The sequence below is a fragment of the Gorilla gorilla genome, chromosome 2, assembly GCF_029281585.2.
Source record: "Gorilla gorilla gorilla isolate KB3781 chromosome 2, NHGRI_mGorGor1-v2.1_pri, whole genome shotgun sequence".
Taxonomy (NCBI): domain Eukaryota; kingdom Metazoa; phylum Chordata; class Mammalia; order Primates; family Hominidae; genus Gorilla; species Gorilla gorilla.
In genome coordinates, this window is record NC_086017.1 from 142,502,553 (window position 1) to 142,518,108 (window position 15,556).

Here is a 15,556-nt window from a genome sequence, read left to right on the forward strand (position 1 = left end):
TTGGTGGTGGGTCTGTAGGGGAAATATCTTCTCTTCTTACTCCTATCAGAGTTTACCTGACTGTGACAAGGAAGTAGAAAAGAAACTTGCCCTAGTTTTTGGTGTCAAAGTCTAGCACCATTTATATCTACCTTTCTTTCACACATGCAAAAAATAAATCTCCTTCAAGGACACATACATTCATCCTGAATCTATAACTGAACCTTACTTTCTAATACACTATTCTTTATGGTGGCTTAGAATACAAAGATGGTTATCTAGCCTCTGAAAACTTTTTTTTAATTTCATAAAAAACAAGTCTCCAAGTAAAATAAACAATGCAGCCTCCAGAAATAGCACTATTTTTTCAATATTTCTTGTCAAGAAATTCTAAACTAAAATATTCCAATTAATCTGAACTATATGAAATTGCCCATATTTGACTTGTTTTTAACCTGTAAAAATGGCAATTCCATATAGCTCAACATAAAACCTGTGATTTAATTCTTTTTTTTCTTCCCCAGGATTGCCCGTATGTTAGACCTTATCAAAACTGTTTTACAACAAATAATTTCTGCAGTACCTTCCCCAGATACAAAGAAAATAAAAGAAAAATTAAATTATTAACACAGGTTTATGCTTGGTTGTCACTTTCTAGTCAGATCATCAGTAAAATAAAATTAGAATGTAGTAGTACCCAAATTAAAGAGAAAGTGGTTTCCTGCTTAGTTAAGCAAAGAAAATTCTAGCCAATGCAGAATTAGAAGTTAGGAGTAAATGTGGACAAGGAGATCCAGCAAACTACCAAACAAACTGTGATTCATAATCTCCATCTCATGCAAGGCTGGTGTTCTCCTCTTAAGACATAGAACAGTAGACTAATTAATACTAACAATGTGTTAAAAATCAAAACTATTATTAATGCAAATCTGTCCTCCAGAGATGGGGAAGAGGAGGGAGAGAGAGAGAGAGAGAGAAGGAAAGACAGCTGTAGCCTGAAATTGATGGTAACTCCTTCTACAGTACCTTTACCAGATTTAAACTCATATTGTAAAAAAGAAAGCTTAGTATTTCAGTAGAGGATGCTGTATGGGAAACAATGCCTCCCAGCTTAGAAAGCTGGCCTGATCCTATAAGAATGTCAGAATTCTATGTCAATGCTAGTTCATAAGGCAATCCCATTTACAATAGCGAGACAAAAAATAAAATACCTGGGAATATATCTAACAGAGGAGGTGAAATATCTCTACAGAGAGAACTACAAAACACTGCTAAGAAATCATAGATGACACAAACAAATACAAAAACATTCCATATTCATGAATTGGGAGAATCAATATTGTTAAAACGGCAATACTACCCAAAGCAATCTACAGATTCAATGCTATTGCTATCAAATGACCAACATAATTTTTTCACAAAATTAGGAAAAAACTATTATAAAATTCACATTGAACTAAAAAAGAGCCCAAATAGCCAAAGCAATCCTAAGCAAAAAGAACAAAGCTGGAGGCATCACATTACCCGGCTTCAAACTGTACTATAAGGCTACAGTAACCAAAACAGCATGATACTGGTACAAAAACAGACACGTAGACCAATGGAACAGAATAGAGAACCCAGAAATAAGCCTCACACCTACAGCTGTCTAATTTTTGACAAAGTCTTCCAAAAATAAGCAATGGGGAAAGGACTCCCTATTCAATAAATGGTGCTGGGATAGCTGGCTAGCCATAGGCAGAAGAATAAAACAGGATCCCTACCTTTTACCATATATAAAAATTAACTAAAGATGGATTAAAGATTTAAATGTAAGACCTCAAACTGTAAGAATTCTAGAAGAAAACCTAGGAAACACCATTCTGGACATCAGCCTTGGGAAATAATATATGAATAAGTTCTCAAAAGCAATTCCAACACAAGCAAAAATTGACAAGTGGAACCTAATTAAATGAAAAAGCTTCTGCACAGCAAAAGAAACTATCAACAGATTAAACAGACAACCTACAGAATGGGAGAAAATATTTGCAAACTATGTAATAAAGGTCTAGTATCCAGAATCTTTAAGGAACTTAAATAATTAAACAAGCAAAAACCCAAATAACCCCATTTAAAAAATGGGCAAGACATGGACACCTCTGAAAAGAAGACATACAAGTGGCCAAGAAACATGAAAACATGCTCAACATCACTAAATATCAGAGAAATGGAAATCAAAACCACAATGAGATACCATCTCACATCAGTCAGAATGGCTATTCTCAAAAAATCACAAAACAACAGATGCTAGTGAGGCTGCAGAGAAAAGCTAAGGTTTATACACTGTTGGTGGGAATGTAAATTAGTTCAGCCACTGTGGAAAGCAGCTCGGAGATTTCTTAAAGAATTTAAAACAGGAATACCATTTGACCTAGCAATCCCATTACTGAGTATATATCTAAAAGAAAACAAAGTGTTCAACCAAAAAGACACATGTCCATGTATGTTCATCGCAGCACTATTCACAATAGCAAAGACATGGAATCAACCTAGGTGCTTATCAATGGGGGACTGGATAAAGAAAATGTGGTACATATACACCATGGAATATGCTGCAGCCATAAAAAAGAATGTAATCATGTCCTTTGCAGCAACATGGATGCAGCTGGAGACCATTATTCTAAGCAAATTATTGTAGGAACAGAAACTAGATACCACATGTTGTCACTTATAGGCAATGAAGACCACTAGAGGAGGGAGGAAGAGAAGGGGAAAATGTTGAAAAACTGTTGAGTACTATGCTTGCTATCTGGGTGATCGGGTCATTCATATCCCAAACCTCAGCATCACACAATATACAGTATACCCATGTAACAAACCTGCACATGTATGCATGCCCCCGAATCTAAAATAAAGTTGAAATTATATTTTCAAAAAGCTAGTTCATAGTTGTAACTACTTTCTAGAGTCTTGCTACTATAAATGTAATCACTGCTCAACATCACTAATCATCAGAGAAATGCAAACCAGAGCCTGTGTTTCTCGAACTCTAATGTGTATATGAAGAACTTGGGGTCTCATTAAATGCAGATTGTGATTAGTAGGTCTGAGGAGGGGTGAGAGATTCTGCATGTCTAAGCAGCTCACATGTGATGCAATGCTGCTGGTGGGATCACGTTTCCTTGAGGCTTCAGTGGAGCATCCTTGTGATGGCCTTGGCTCCTCTTTTCTAAATTGTCAGTCTGACCCTGTGGGTCACATACTGAGCACTGATGAAGAGGCCCCCGCTCCCCTTCATTGTCCTTGCTCTCTCCTTGTTTGAATCTTTCCTTCTGTAAAACGGGATTAACAAGCCCATGTAGAGAGTCCACTGAATGGCAGAACCTTAGACTTTCCAGTTAGAGGAAACTTTGGAGATTATATGATCTAACTTGTTCCCCTCTCCCCTGCATCAAATCTTATGTCTGAAAGCCCATGCCTGAGATCGTACTCACTGAGTGTGCAGTTGTTATTCTCATCTCATTCCATCAGACCTAAGAAAGCTCTGCAGAATAAGGGCCTCTTGCAAATGTTTTCAAAGTACGTGGAAGTAGCTAGGACAAACAAACAAACCATTGCTCAAAAATCACTCAGCAAACCCCACCTTAACGAGGAATTTTCTCTTTTGGCTTCAGAAAGCAATTAAAAAACTCAGCATTTCTAGGCAAAAAGCTTTAGCAGTTCCCCTCTTGTTCTTTCTCCCCACAGCAGGTGCTAAAGCACAGCTCAGTCTTGATTCATCCCTTCTGTCAAGAGCAGGTGTCAGCCTCAATTATTGTTTTGCAAATTCATTTCAGTCATTTAATGCAATTTCTGTAAAATGAGGTATCGATTCCCCAATCTCAGCTGTTTTTCCTGAAGCCTATACCACATTGGCCTTCCTGGTCTCTTTCTATCTATCTCCTTTCTACCTGTCTCCTTCCCCCATCTTCCTCTCTTTCTGGAATGCATGTCACATTTCCGGCCAGTGTTCTATAATAAACCCATTTGTAGTTGCCAAAGGAGAGGCATAATAAAGGCATTGTATGAATATGTTTGAATGAGAAACTCATGAAAATCAATTTTTATTTATGGTGAAACACTTAACTTGGATAGAATATGATACAAATCAAATGTAACTATGCCTCTGGAGGCACTATGAAAAAGGGAGTGTTCTAGTTTCATGAATTTGCTCTCTTTTGTTCTGTGTATATTGCTGTAGCACCATTTTTAAAGTCCTCTTCTTAATGAGTGTCTCTAGCCAGTAAATTTCACACCTCATGTGTGTGAAGACAATTTATTGTGCAAACCAAGGCACTTTTGAGAGTAGATTGGGCAGCCATTGGTAATTGTGCTTCTGTGTCAGGCATGCACTGGGACTGTCTCAGTAAACAGCTACACATGGCCATCCTAATTACAGGCAGTTTGGGATGAAGGACTCAGTGACAGTTTGGTATTGGGAGGTGAATCTGTTGAAGAAAAAAAGCATGAAACATAATTAAACAGGCAAGGAAGGCTTTATTCAAGACTACTGCAGCAGGGGAGAGATTAATCTTGACTCTGGTTGCAGCAGGGACAGCTGGGGATTTATGGCCAATGGGCATGGCGAAGGGGTCAGTGGATAGGAAATTACTAAGAGGATTTGGTTAGGTATTAAGGGTCGGGGGATTCTTGCTGAGCTGGGCTCTGCAGGCCAGGACCAGGCCTAGTCAAGAAGAGGCCTCAGAGGAACATGATTAAGGTTTGGTCAAGGAAAGAGTCCTTGTTGAAACTCACCAAATGAAATGCAGATTTTAAAATTCACTCTTAACTAAGGAAGCTGAATAGTTTCCCAGTCATGGGAACTCATCCTTGTTCTGAGAAATTCTTCCAACTTGATGCTCTATTTTCTCCTTTGTGATTTTTAAAAAATCGTCCTTTGTAAATCTAGTTATTCTAGTTATGCTTGGTAAAGAAATCTATTTTATCTTTTGATCTTTGCTTCTACTTCAGTAAAGCTGTGGTGAAATTGACTCTTCAAAAATGAAAAAAAGTGTGGCTTGAATTGATAAAGGAAGCACAATTGTAATTCATTCAGGAAGGACTTCATCAAGTGGGCTATGTTTCATGGCACATTGTTTAGTGAGGCTTAGAGAACAGAAGGGAAAGCAAGGGGCTTATTTTTATGGTTTGTACACATGTCCATCACAGTGGAGGCTCAATGAAGGTATCTGCTTCCCCGGATAGCCCAGTGCTCACTACTACACAACTCCTTCCCCCTCTGAGCATTGGTTTTGTTGTCCATAAAATTAAGGTGTTTGATTAGGTGAGCTCCTTGGTACCTTACAGGGATTTAAAAAAATTCTATAATTCTGATTTTTAAAATTACTCTGTCCCTCTCTGGATTGTGCTCCAATATTATAAAATATCCTCTTGAGGCCATTCTAAAGGATTGAATATGAGCAATGGTAAATCAATCTGAAAATAATGACTTAATGTAGAACCTGTGTCTGAAAAGCTCAGTATATTTTGTGGTTTATGATACAACACATCTAAGGAGATGTATGCAAGAATGTTCCAGCAGATTTATTAATAAAAGCATGTGTGTTGGGGGGAGGGGGATCAGCAGAAGAATAGCAACAACCTGAAATGTACTTCAGCAGGAGAATGAATACAGAAATAATGATGGAATGACTCACAGTGAAAGTCAATCAGCTATAGAATCAAAGGGCATAAATATCAACAATTTTGAGCAAAAACAAGAAAAAACTTATACCATTTACTTAAAGTGTAAAGACACACAAAACAGTACTACTACTCATTTCTAAGGGGTACATACTTGTGTATATATAGTTAAAGTATTTTTTTAATTCTTGGTGGTGATAAACACCAGGCTCAGAATAGAGGTTCCCTCTGCGGGTGGGAAGGGAGTATGATTTGGGAGGGGAATTCATGGAGCTTCAGCTGTATTTGCTAATGTTTTATTTCTTAAACTGGGAGTTAGATACATATGTATTCACTGTATTATACTTTATACCTTTTCATATGTCTTAAAATATAACAACCTTATGATTGATAAAGTCGGGATAATCATAAAAAGAGATTGCATACATTTGTTTGCAAATTAGAAACAGTCACCATAATTTAGTGGTAGCAAAGCTAATGTGAATTTGAAATCATCTTACTACCTGTCCTGCAATTACAATGTACAAACATCAAAAAAACAAAACAAAACTTCCAGTGTACACACTGGTGAAAGAACCACTAGTCAGATACCAGTCTCGAGTTGTTACTACTTAATTGCTATTGTTATTTATTTAAAATTTATACTGTGTGAGAAAAGTTTATGAAAACATATAGGTAGTTAGCTAAAAAGTTGTGATTGGATGCCAGATTGATAAATGAGCAGTTTACTGTGCAAATAAGTGCAAACTCAGCTATGAGCTTTCAGGTGGTCTAGACAAGAAGAGAAACCTGCCTACTAGTTTCTTAGTAGACAACCTTATGATAAAGTTGGAATTGTCATGAAAAGACATTGCACACATTTGTTTGTAGATTAGAAACAGAAGCTCTAATCTACAACTCTCAGTAGGAGAGCTGGATTTTTCTTGGCTCTAAATTTTGGGGAAGAATTAATCACAAGAATCCTTATGTAATGGGTACTGAGGCATTTTGAGTGGTGCTTCTGTTGATTTGCTCTTGGCTGCAGCTCCTTGCTATTCATCCATTTCACACAGCACCCAGAGTGATCGTGCTGTAACAGAATTCAAATCATATCAACCCTCCAGAGGCTTCCCATTGCACTCATGGCAAAGTCAAGCCCCCTTACCTGACCTCCAGGCTCCCTGCTCCTGCCTGACCATCTCACCTTGTCTCTTACCATTCTTCTCCTCTTAATTAGGCTCCACCCACCACAGTTGATGACTCTTCGTTAGAGCTTATGAGAGCTGGGCATATCCTTAGGAATGCCCTTCTCCCAAGTCTTGGCTTGTATGACTCATCTTTATGATTCAAGTTTCCATTCAAATGACATTCTCGGTCCCACCCCTCAAAGAGGCTTTTCTTAATGAGCAAAAGTAGCCTCACCACCACCACCTATACTATCCCTAAACCCAAGGCAAGAGGGGTGCTCTGGGCCCTGTGCTGTAGAGGGGTACCCTCCAGCCACATCCCTTCCCATGAAGCAAGAAGTCCATGGAGCAAAGGGGACTTGCACACCCAGAGCTTGCATCTCCTCTGCTAGGTCATGCTCTGTGCTGTGGCTTGAATGTGACCCCTTCAAAATTCATATGGAAACTTAATCTTCATTGAGGTAGTATTAAGAGATGTGATTTTGGGAAAGTGATTAAGTCATGAGGGCAGAGCCCTCAGGAATGGATTAATACTTTTACAAAAGAGGTCCCAGAGAGATAATTGCCCCCTTTTGCCCGTCTAAGCTTTCTTCCCCTCCAGAGGACACAGCAAAAAAGTGCCATCTTGGAAGCAGAGGGAGCAGCTCCCACCAGACAGCAAATCTGCTAGCACCTTGACCTGGACCTTGGACTTCCCAGCCTCCAGAACTCTGAGAAATAAATTCTAATATTTATAAATTACCTCTTCCATAGTATTTAAGCAGCACAAGCAAACTAAGATGCCCTGCTTACCTGGGATTCCACAAGTCTCTGCCCAAATGGCCCCAAGCCCATTTCTACAGTCTGTGAGCCTCTGCCTTGGTTCCCTTTGTCAGTATTGTCAGTTTGCAGACCCCTGGGAAGCCCAAGGGTGGTCACACACTGGCTGTTTGCAGAAGGTATGGATAAATATTAGACATAGGGGCTGCAGTATCATATGTGTACAAGAACTTCCTCTCAATGGGAGTTGGAGCCAGGCTGAGAAGAGACAGGCACAGGCCAGGAGACAGGGATCAGGGACCCAAGGGCTGGCTTGCACAGCCCTTCCACATCCCAGTGCAGAACTCTGAGGAGTCTGAGAATCCTGAGTGCAAACTTGTTCTTCCAGGTGTTTGAAAAGTTGATTTGTCAAGCTAAAAGGGTAGATCATATTTTATTAAACAGTTTGTTAGCTTGATTCACACTCTTTATTTATACATATGTGGATCTCCATTTATACTCTTGCCGCCTCTCAGAAATGTTAGCAGCAGGCCTGGCTTCCTCTGCATTTGAGTCAGTCCAAAAGATGGTGGTTCAAATTCCAGGGCCTGGTCGTTAAAAAAAAAAAAAAAACAAAAAACGGGGCGGGGTCTGTGCCAAATCTCTTTTCTGACACCCACCTTCTTGGGGATTCCAGACTTTCTTCTCAAAGTCCTGTTCTCTACTCTCTCTCCTATTTCCCTGTTTTTATTTTGTAGCACTGAAAAAAATCTAAAATTACCTTGTTTACTTGTTTAATATGAGGTCTGTGAGGTCAGAGGCTTGTGGCTACATCTGCAGCATGTGGCACATACTAAGTGCTCATTAAAAATGTGCTTATAGCCAAGCATGGTGCCTCATGCCTGTACTTCTAGTGATTTGGGGGGCCAGCATGAGAAGATTGCTTGAGGCTAGGAGTTTGAGACCAGCCTGGGAAACATAGCAAGACACCCTTGTCTCTACAGAATTCTTTTTTTTTAATGAGCTGGGTTGTGGTGGTATATTCCTGTAGTCCCAGCTATTCTACAGACTGAGGTGGGAGGATCACTTAAGCCTGGGAGGTCGAGGCTGCAGCTATGATTGCACCACTGCACTCCAGCCAGGGTGACAGAGCAAGACCCTGTTTCTAAAAATAATATAAATAAATAAATAAATAATTGCTGAATGTGTCATGACAGGAATATTGTTTTAAAAAATTTGCTAAATGAATGACTTAGGTGCTATTTTCTGCCAGGACTATGCAGGGTACAAAGATAACTCAGAAAGGTCCTCTGCCTTCATGGGTCGCCAAGCCTAGTTGGGGAGCAATCTTGAAAACCACAGTCTTCTGCCTTTAGTTTTACACTTCTGACATCATTAATGAATCTGGAAACAAAAATATATATGTAGCCATTATTGTAGCACTTCCGGACAGACAAACGATTTGCAAGGTAAATAAGCTCCAGGGAAAGGGAAACATACTTTCTGTTAGTTTCTCTAAAAGTTTAGGGATAAGAGAGCTTTTAAACTTGATGACCCATCAGAATGGTGGAAAGTGCTTTTTCTCCCTCTCCCTGAAGATAAATTGCTTGTTTTTCTAGGAGGGGGGAACATGTTAAACGTTTTCTGCTGTTAAGCTAAAATACTGTTTAGAACAGGAGGCTAAAATCTCCTTAGCTGCTGCTGTCTGCCTTATTTAACTTACATGGCAGACGATGGCATCTGCTGAACAACACTGTGTTGGCTGCTTATCTCCTCCAAGGAGTTGAGGGACTCTGGAGTCGTCCTCAGAGGACTCCGTGGGCAGCAGGGCAGCTGGGGCTTCCAGCAGCTCTGGGCAGACTTCAGTTTCACTCCAGATGGCCTGGGTGTGCAAAGTGTGAAAGAAGACAGGCAGAAACACTGTCCCTTCTGTATAGAATTCCTTTTTAAAAATTAATTAAGGCTTGTGTCTAGTCACCTAGAAATATAAGAGGTCATTTTTATCTAAAGATGATTGTGCATTTATCTAAAGATCATTGGCCCATAAAGCCAATTCATTTGAAATAATGATGAATATATCATAAGAAATACTGAAAACTGTACTTGTTTGGAGTTTTATCTTGAAAAACAGCAGCTAAAAACCATAAAAGTGATTTTAGAGTTTATAAAATTAGGCTATAATTTTACTATGTGCTAATTCTTAGAATACTAGGGATGCAAATATTTTTTAATAAAATTGTATGACATCACCATATTCCTTCCTATTTGACTTTCAAGACATCTACTCATTCATCCAACAAATATTTATTGAGTAATTACTATGCACCAAGCACTGTTCTAGGCAGTGGGATCAGTCAAAAAAAAAAAAAGAAGAAAGTATTTTTCGTGTTTTCATGGACCTTATATTCTAATGGGTGATTGATAAATCATAAAATATTAGGGAAAAGCAGATCATGCTGGAAAGTAGCAAATACTAAGAAGAAAATACAAAAGCAGAGATGGTGAATAAGTAGTACAGAATATTGGTAAAGATTACAGTTTAAAGAGGGTGGTCAGAATATGTCTCTCTGAGAAGATGACATGAGGGAAAAGATTTGAAGGTGATGAGGAGAGAAACATATGAATATCCAGAGAAAGAGCATTCTAGTTAGAGGGAACATCAGGTGCAAATGTCCTGGAGCAGGATGTGCCTAATGTGTTCAAAGAAGAGCCAGTGCAGCCGGAATGGAGGAAGTGAGGGGAGGAAGGTAGGCAATCTGGAGAGATATGATTGGATATTGTATACCACTGGAAAGACCTTTACTCTGAGATGAAGAGTCCAATAGAGTTTTGAGCAGGGAAGTGAAAGTAGGCTTACCGTGGCTGCTGAGCTGACAACAGACTGTAGAGTAGTGAGGGTAGAAGCAGGAAACTAATTGAGTGGCTCCTGAAAGAATCAGGTGGGAGACAGAGTAGTAGTGGAAATGGTGAGAAGTGTTGGGATCCTAGTTACATTTTAAAAATGGAGCTGATAGGGCTTACTAATTGATCTGATTATGAAAGAAACTGGACTACTAGAATGTGAGAGAAAGAGAGGAATCAAAGATAACTCAGAGGTTTTTGACCTGAGCAGGAACTGAGATAAACAGATATGGGGAAGACTGAATAGTATTAAGATATTTTAGAGGGAAGAGCAGGAATTTGACAGGGCACAATAATTCTAAGATTATTACCTAGTAGACATCCACACAGAAGTGTCAAGTAGGTAGCTGAATACATGAGTCTGGAGTTTAGGAGAGAAGTGACAAGTGCATATTTGAGAACCAACAGTTTAATGGAGGATTTAAAGTCATGAAACTAGATGACCCACCTTGGGAGAGAATGTGGATAGAGGACAGAAGAAGTATAGGGGTCAGGGAGATATGGAGGAACAAGCATAGTCAAATCAGAGAAGATCATTTTGGGGAAAATATTGGAGGACCTTGTTAAGTTTCTTGGAGTCTTCTTCCAATTTCCTAAAATTTAAATCATCCTATTTGAAGAGTCTGTCATCATTGTTACTGATTTTTCAGTTTTTTGGTAATTGACCTAATGCTCAGATCCTTTCTTATCAATGACAGCACAAGATTCCAACATGGTTTTCTTCACATAGTCCATTTTGTGTTGCTGTAACAGAACACCACAATCTGAGTAATTTATAAAGAAAAGAAATTTGTTTCTCACAGTTCCGGAGGCTGGGAAGTCAAATATGAAGGTGCCAGCATCTGGTAAGGGCCATCTTGCTGCATCATCCCATGGCAGAAGTCGGAAGGGCAAGAGAGAGGGGAAAAGAGAGAAGGAAGGGGGGGGGGCAAAATCATCCTTTTATCAGGAACCCACTCCTACAATAACTAACCACTCCCATAATAACAGCATTAATCCATTCATAAGGCAGAGCCCTCAAGACCAAATTACTTCTTACAGGTAATTTAACCTCTTAACACTGCTGCAATGGGGATTAAGTTTCCAACACGTGAACCTTGGGGGACACATTCATGCACTATGTGACATCCTGCATCTGCAAGTTTTGCAGTGCCATTTTAATGAAGTCAGTTTACTTTGCACTTGCACTTTGTGTTTACCCCGTCACAGCTCACCGGTAACAGAACTCTTAGTGTGACGGACAGAGATAGAAACTAGCATTCAGCAAAGAGGCAGTTTTCAGGGTGGACTAATTTTATACACAACCATTTATCAGTAGATATTTTTAAGTTCTGATGCTTTAAAAATCCTTGTAAATTTGGGGGCTTGAGTAATGAATATTAGATGATAATGACCTTCCGGGTATCCATTAAACCATTAGCAATGTCTCCAGTTTGTTAAGAATTAATAGATATTAAAAATCAGAAGGAGGGCAGCCAAGATGGCCGAATAGGAACAGCTCCGGTCTACACCTCCCAGCATGAGCGACGCAGAATACGGATGATTTCTGCATTTCCATCTGAGGTACCGGGTTCGTATCACTAGGGAGTGCCAGACAGTGGGCGCAGGACAGTGGGTGCAGCGCACCATGCGTGAGCCAAAGGAGGGTGAGGCATTGCCTCACTCAGGAAGCGCAAGGGGTCAGGGAGTTCCCTTTCCTAGTCAAAGAAAGGGGTGACAGACGGCACCTGGAAAATCGGGTCACTCCGACCCTAATACTGCGCTTTTCCGACAGGCTTAAAAAACAGCGCACTAGGAGATTATATCCCACAACTGGCTGGGAGGGTCCTACAACCACAGTCTCGCTGATTGCTAGCACAGCAGTCTGAGATCAAACTGCAAGGCGGCAGCTAGGCTGGGGGAGGGGCGCCCAACATTGCCCAGGCTTGCTTAGGTAAACAAAGCAGCCTGGAAGCTTGAGCTGGGTGGAGCCCACCACAGCTCAAGGAGGCCTGCCTGCCTCTGTAGGCTCCACCTCTGGGGGCAGGGCACAGACAAACAAAAAGACAGCAGTAACCTCTGCAGAATTAAATGTCCCAGTCTGACAGCTTTGAAGAGAGCAGTGGTTCTCCCAGCATGCAGCTGGAGATCTGAGAACGGGCAGACTGCCTCCTCAAGTGGGTCCCTGACCCCTGACCCCTGAGCAGCCTAACTGGGAGGCACCCCCCAGTACGGGCACACTGACACCTCACATGGCCAGGTACTCGTCTGAGACAAAACTTCCAGAGGAACGATCAGACAGCAGCATTCGCGGTTCATGAAAATCTGCTGTTCTGCGGCCACCGCTGCTGTTACCCAGGCAAACAGGGTCTGGAAGGACCTCTAGCAAACTCCAACAGACCTGCAGCTGAGGGTCCTGTCTGTTAGAAGGAAAACTAACAAACAGAAAGGACATCCACACCAAAAACCCATCTGTACATCACCATCATCAAAGTCCAAAGGTAGATAAAACCACAAAGATGGGGAAAAAACAGAGCAGAAAAACTGGAAACTCTAAAAAGCAGAGCGCCTCTCCTCCTCCAAAGGAACGCAGTTCCTCACCAGCAACAGAACAAAGCTGGATGGAGAATGACTTTGACGAGTTGAGAGAAGAAGGCTTCAGACGATCAAACTACTCCAAGCTACAGGAGGAAATTCAAACCAAAGGCAAAGAAGTTGAAAACTTTAAAAAAATTTAGATGAATGTATAACTAGAATAACCAATACAGAGAAGTGCTTAAAGGAGCTGATGGAGCTGAAAGCCAAGGCTCGAGAACTACGTGAAGAATGCAGAAGCCTCAGGAGCCGATGCGATCGACTGGAAGAAAGGGTATCAGTGATGGAAGACGAAATGAATGAAATGAAGCGAGAAGGGAAGTTTAGAGAAAAAAGAACAAAAAGAAACGAGCAAAGCCTCCAAGAAATATGGGACTATGTGAAAAGACCAAATCTACGTCTGGTTGGTGTACCTGAAAGTGACGGGGAGAATGGAACCAAGTTGGAAAACACTCTGCAGGATATTATCCAAGAGAACTTCCCCAATCTAGCAAGGCAGGCCAACATTCAGATTCAGGAAATACAGAGAATGCCACAACGATACTCCTTGAGAAGAGCAACTCCAAGACACATAATTGTCAGATTCACCAAAGTTGAAATGAAGGAAAAAATGTTGAGGGCAGCCAGAGAGAAAGGTCGGGTTACCCACAAAGGGAAGCCCATCAGACTACCAGCTGATCTCTCGGCAGAAACTCTACAAGCCAGAAGAGAGTGGGGGCCAATATTCAACATTCTTAAAGAAAAGAATTCTCAACCCAGAATTTCATATCCAGCCAAACCAAGCTTCATAAGTGAAGGAGAAATAAAATACTTTACAGACAAGCAAATGCTGAGAGATTTTGTCACCACCAGGCCTCCCCTAAAAGAGCTCCTGAAGGAAGCACTAAACATGGAAAGGAACAACCGGTACCAGCCACTGCAAAATCATGCCAAAATGTAAAGACCATCGAGGCTAGGAAGAAACTGCATCAACTAACGAGCAAAATAACCAGCTAACATCATAATGACAGGATCAAATTCACACATAACAATATTAACTTTAAATGTAAATGGACTAAATGCTCCAATTAAAAGACACAGACTGGCAAATTGGATAAAGAGTCAAGACCCATCAGTGTGCTGTATTCAGGAAACCCATCTCATGTGCTGAGACACACATAGGCTCAAAATAAAAGGATGGAGGAAGATATACCAAGCAAATGGAGAACAAAAGAAGGCAGGGGTTGCAATCCTAGTCTCTGATAAAACAGACTTTAAACCAACAAAGATCAAAAGAGACAAAGAAGGCCATTACATAATGATAAAGGGATCAATTCAACAAGAAGAGCTAACTATCCTAAATATATGTGCATCCAATACAGGAGCACCCAGATTCATAAAGCAAGTCCTGAGTGACCTACAAAGAGACTTAGACTCCCACACAATAATAATGGGAGACTTTAACACCCCACTGTCAACATTAGACAGATCAACGAGACAGAAAGTTAACAAGGATACGCAGGAATTGAACTCAGCTCCGCACCAAGCGGACCTAATAGACATCTACAGAACTCTCCACCCCAGATCAACAGAATATACATTTTTTTCAGCACCACACCACACCTATTCCAAAATTGACCACATACTTGGAAGTAAAGCTCTCCTCAGCAAATGTAAAAGAACAGAAATTATAACAACTGTCTCTCAGACCACAGTGCAATCAAACTAGAACTCAGGATTAAGAAACTCACTCAAAACCGCTCAACTACATGGAAACTGAACAACCTGCTCCTGAATGACTACTGGGTATATAATGAAATGAAGGCAGAAATAAAGATGTTCTTTGAAACCAATGAGAACAAAGACACAACATACCAGAATCTCTGGGACACATTCAAAGCAGTGTGTAGAGGGAAATTTCTAGCACTAAATGCCCACAAGAGAAAGCAGGAAAGATCCAAACTTGACACCCTAACATCACAATTAAAAGAACTAGAAAAGCAAGAGCAAACACATTCAAAAGCTAGCAGAAGGCAAGAAATAACTAAAATCAGAGCAGAACTGAAGGAAATAGAGACACAAAAAACCCTTCAAAAAATTAATGAATCCAAGAGCTGGTTTTTCTGAACGGATCAACAAAATTGATAGACCGCTAGCAAGATTAATAAAGAAAAAAAGAGAGAAGAATCAAATAGACACAATAAAAAATGATAAAGGGGATATCACCACTGATCCCACAGAAATACAAACTACCATCAGAGAATACTACAAACACCTCTATGCAAATAAACTAGAAAATCTAGAAGAAATGGATAAATTCCTTGACCCATACACCCTCCCAAGACTAAACCAGGAAGAAGTTGAATATCTGAATAGACCAATAACAGGAGCTGAAATTGTGGCAATAATCAATAACTTACCAACCAAAAAGAGTCCAGGACCAGATGGATTCACAGCCGAATTCTACCAGAGGTACAAGGAGGAACTGGTACCATTCCTTCTGAAACTATTCCAATCAATAGAAAAAGAGAGAATCCTCCCTAACTCATTTTATGAGG

General features: G+C 40.3%; 1 protein-coding gene and 1 long non-coding RNA gene across 33 annotated transcripts in view; one reads left to right on the forward strand and one right to left on the reverse strand.

Annotated features, from left to right (window-relative positions):
• NEK11 (NIMA related kinase 11) overlaps window positions 1-15,556 on the forward strand; it is a 323,672-nt gene that overhangs the window by 292,636 nt on the left and 15,480 nt on the right. The gene's annotated exons all lie outside the window — the stretch shown is intronic.
• The window catches only part of LOC129532676 (uncharacterized), a 38,506-nt gene continuing 26,875 nt past the window's right edge, over window positions 3,926-15,556 (reverse strand). Inside the window, exons 2-3 of the long non-coding RNA XR_008678516.2 lie at window positions 11,247-11,305; window positions 3,926-9,426 (exon numbers count right to left, since the gene is read on the reverse strand). This is a non-coding gene — a long non-coding RNA (uncharacterized lncRNA). The remainder of the gene's footprint in view (window positions 9,427-11,246; window positions 11,306-15,556) is intronic.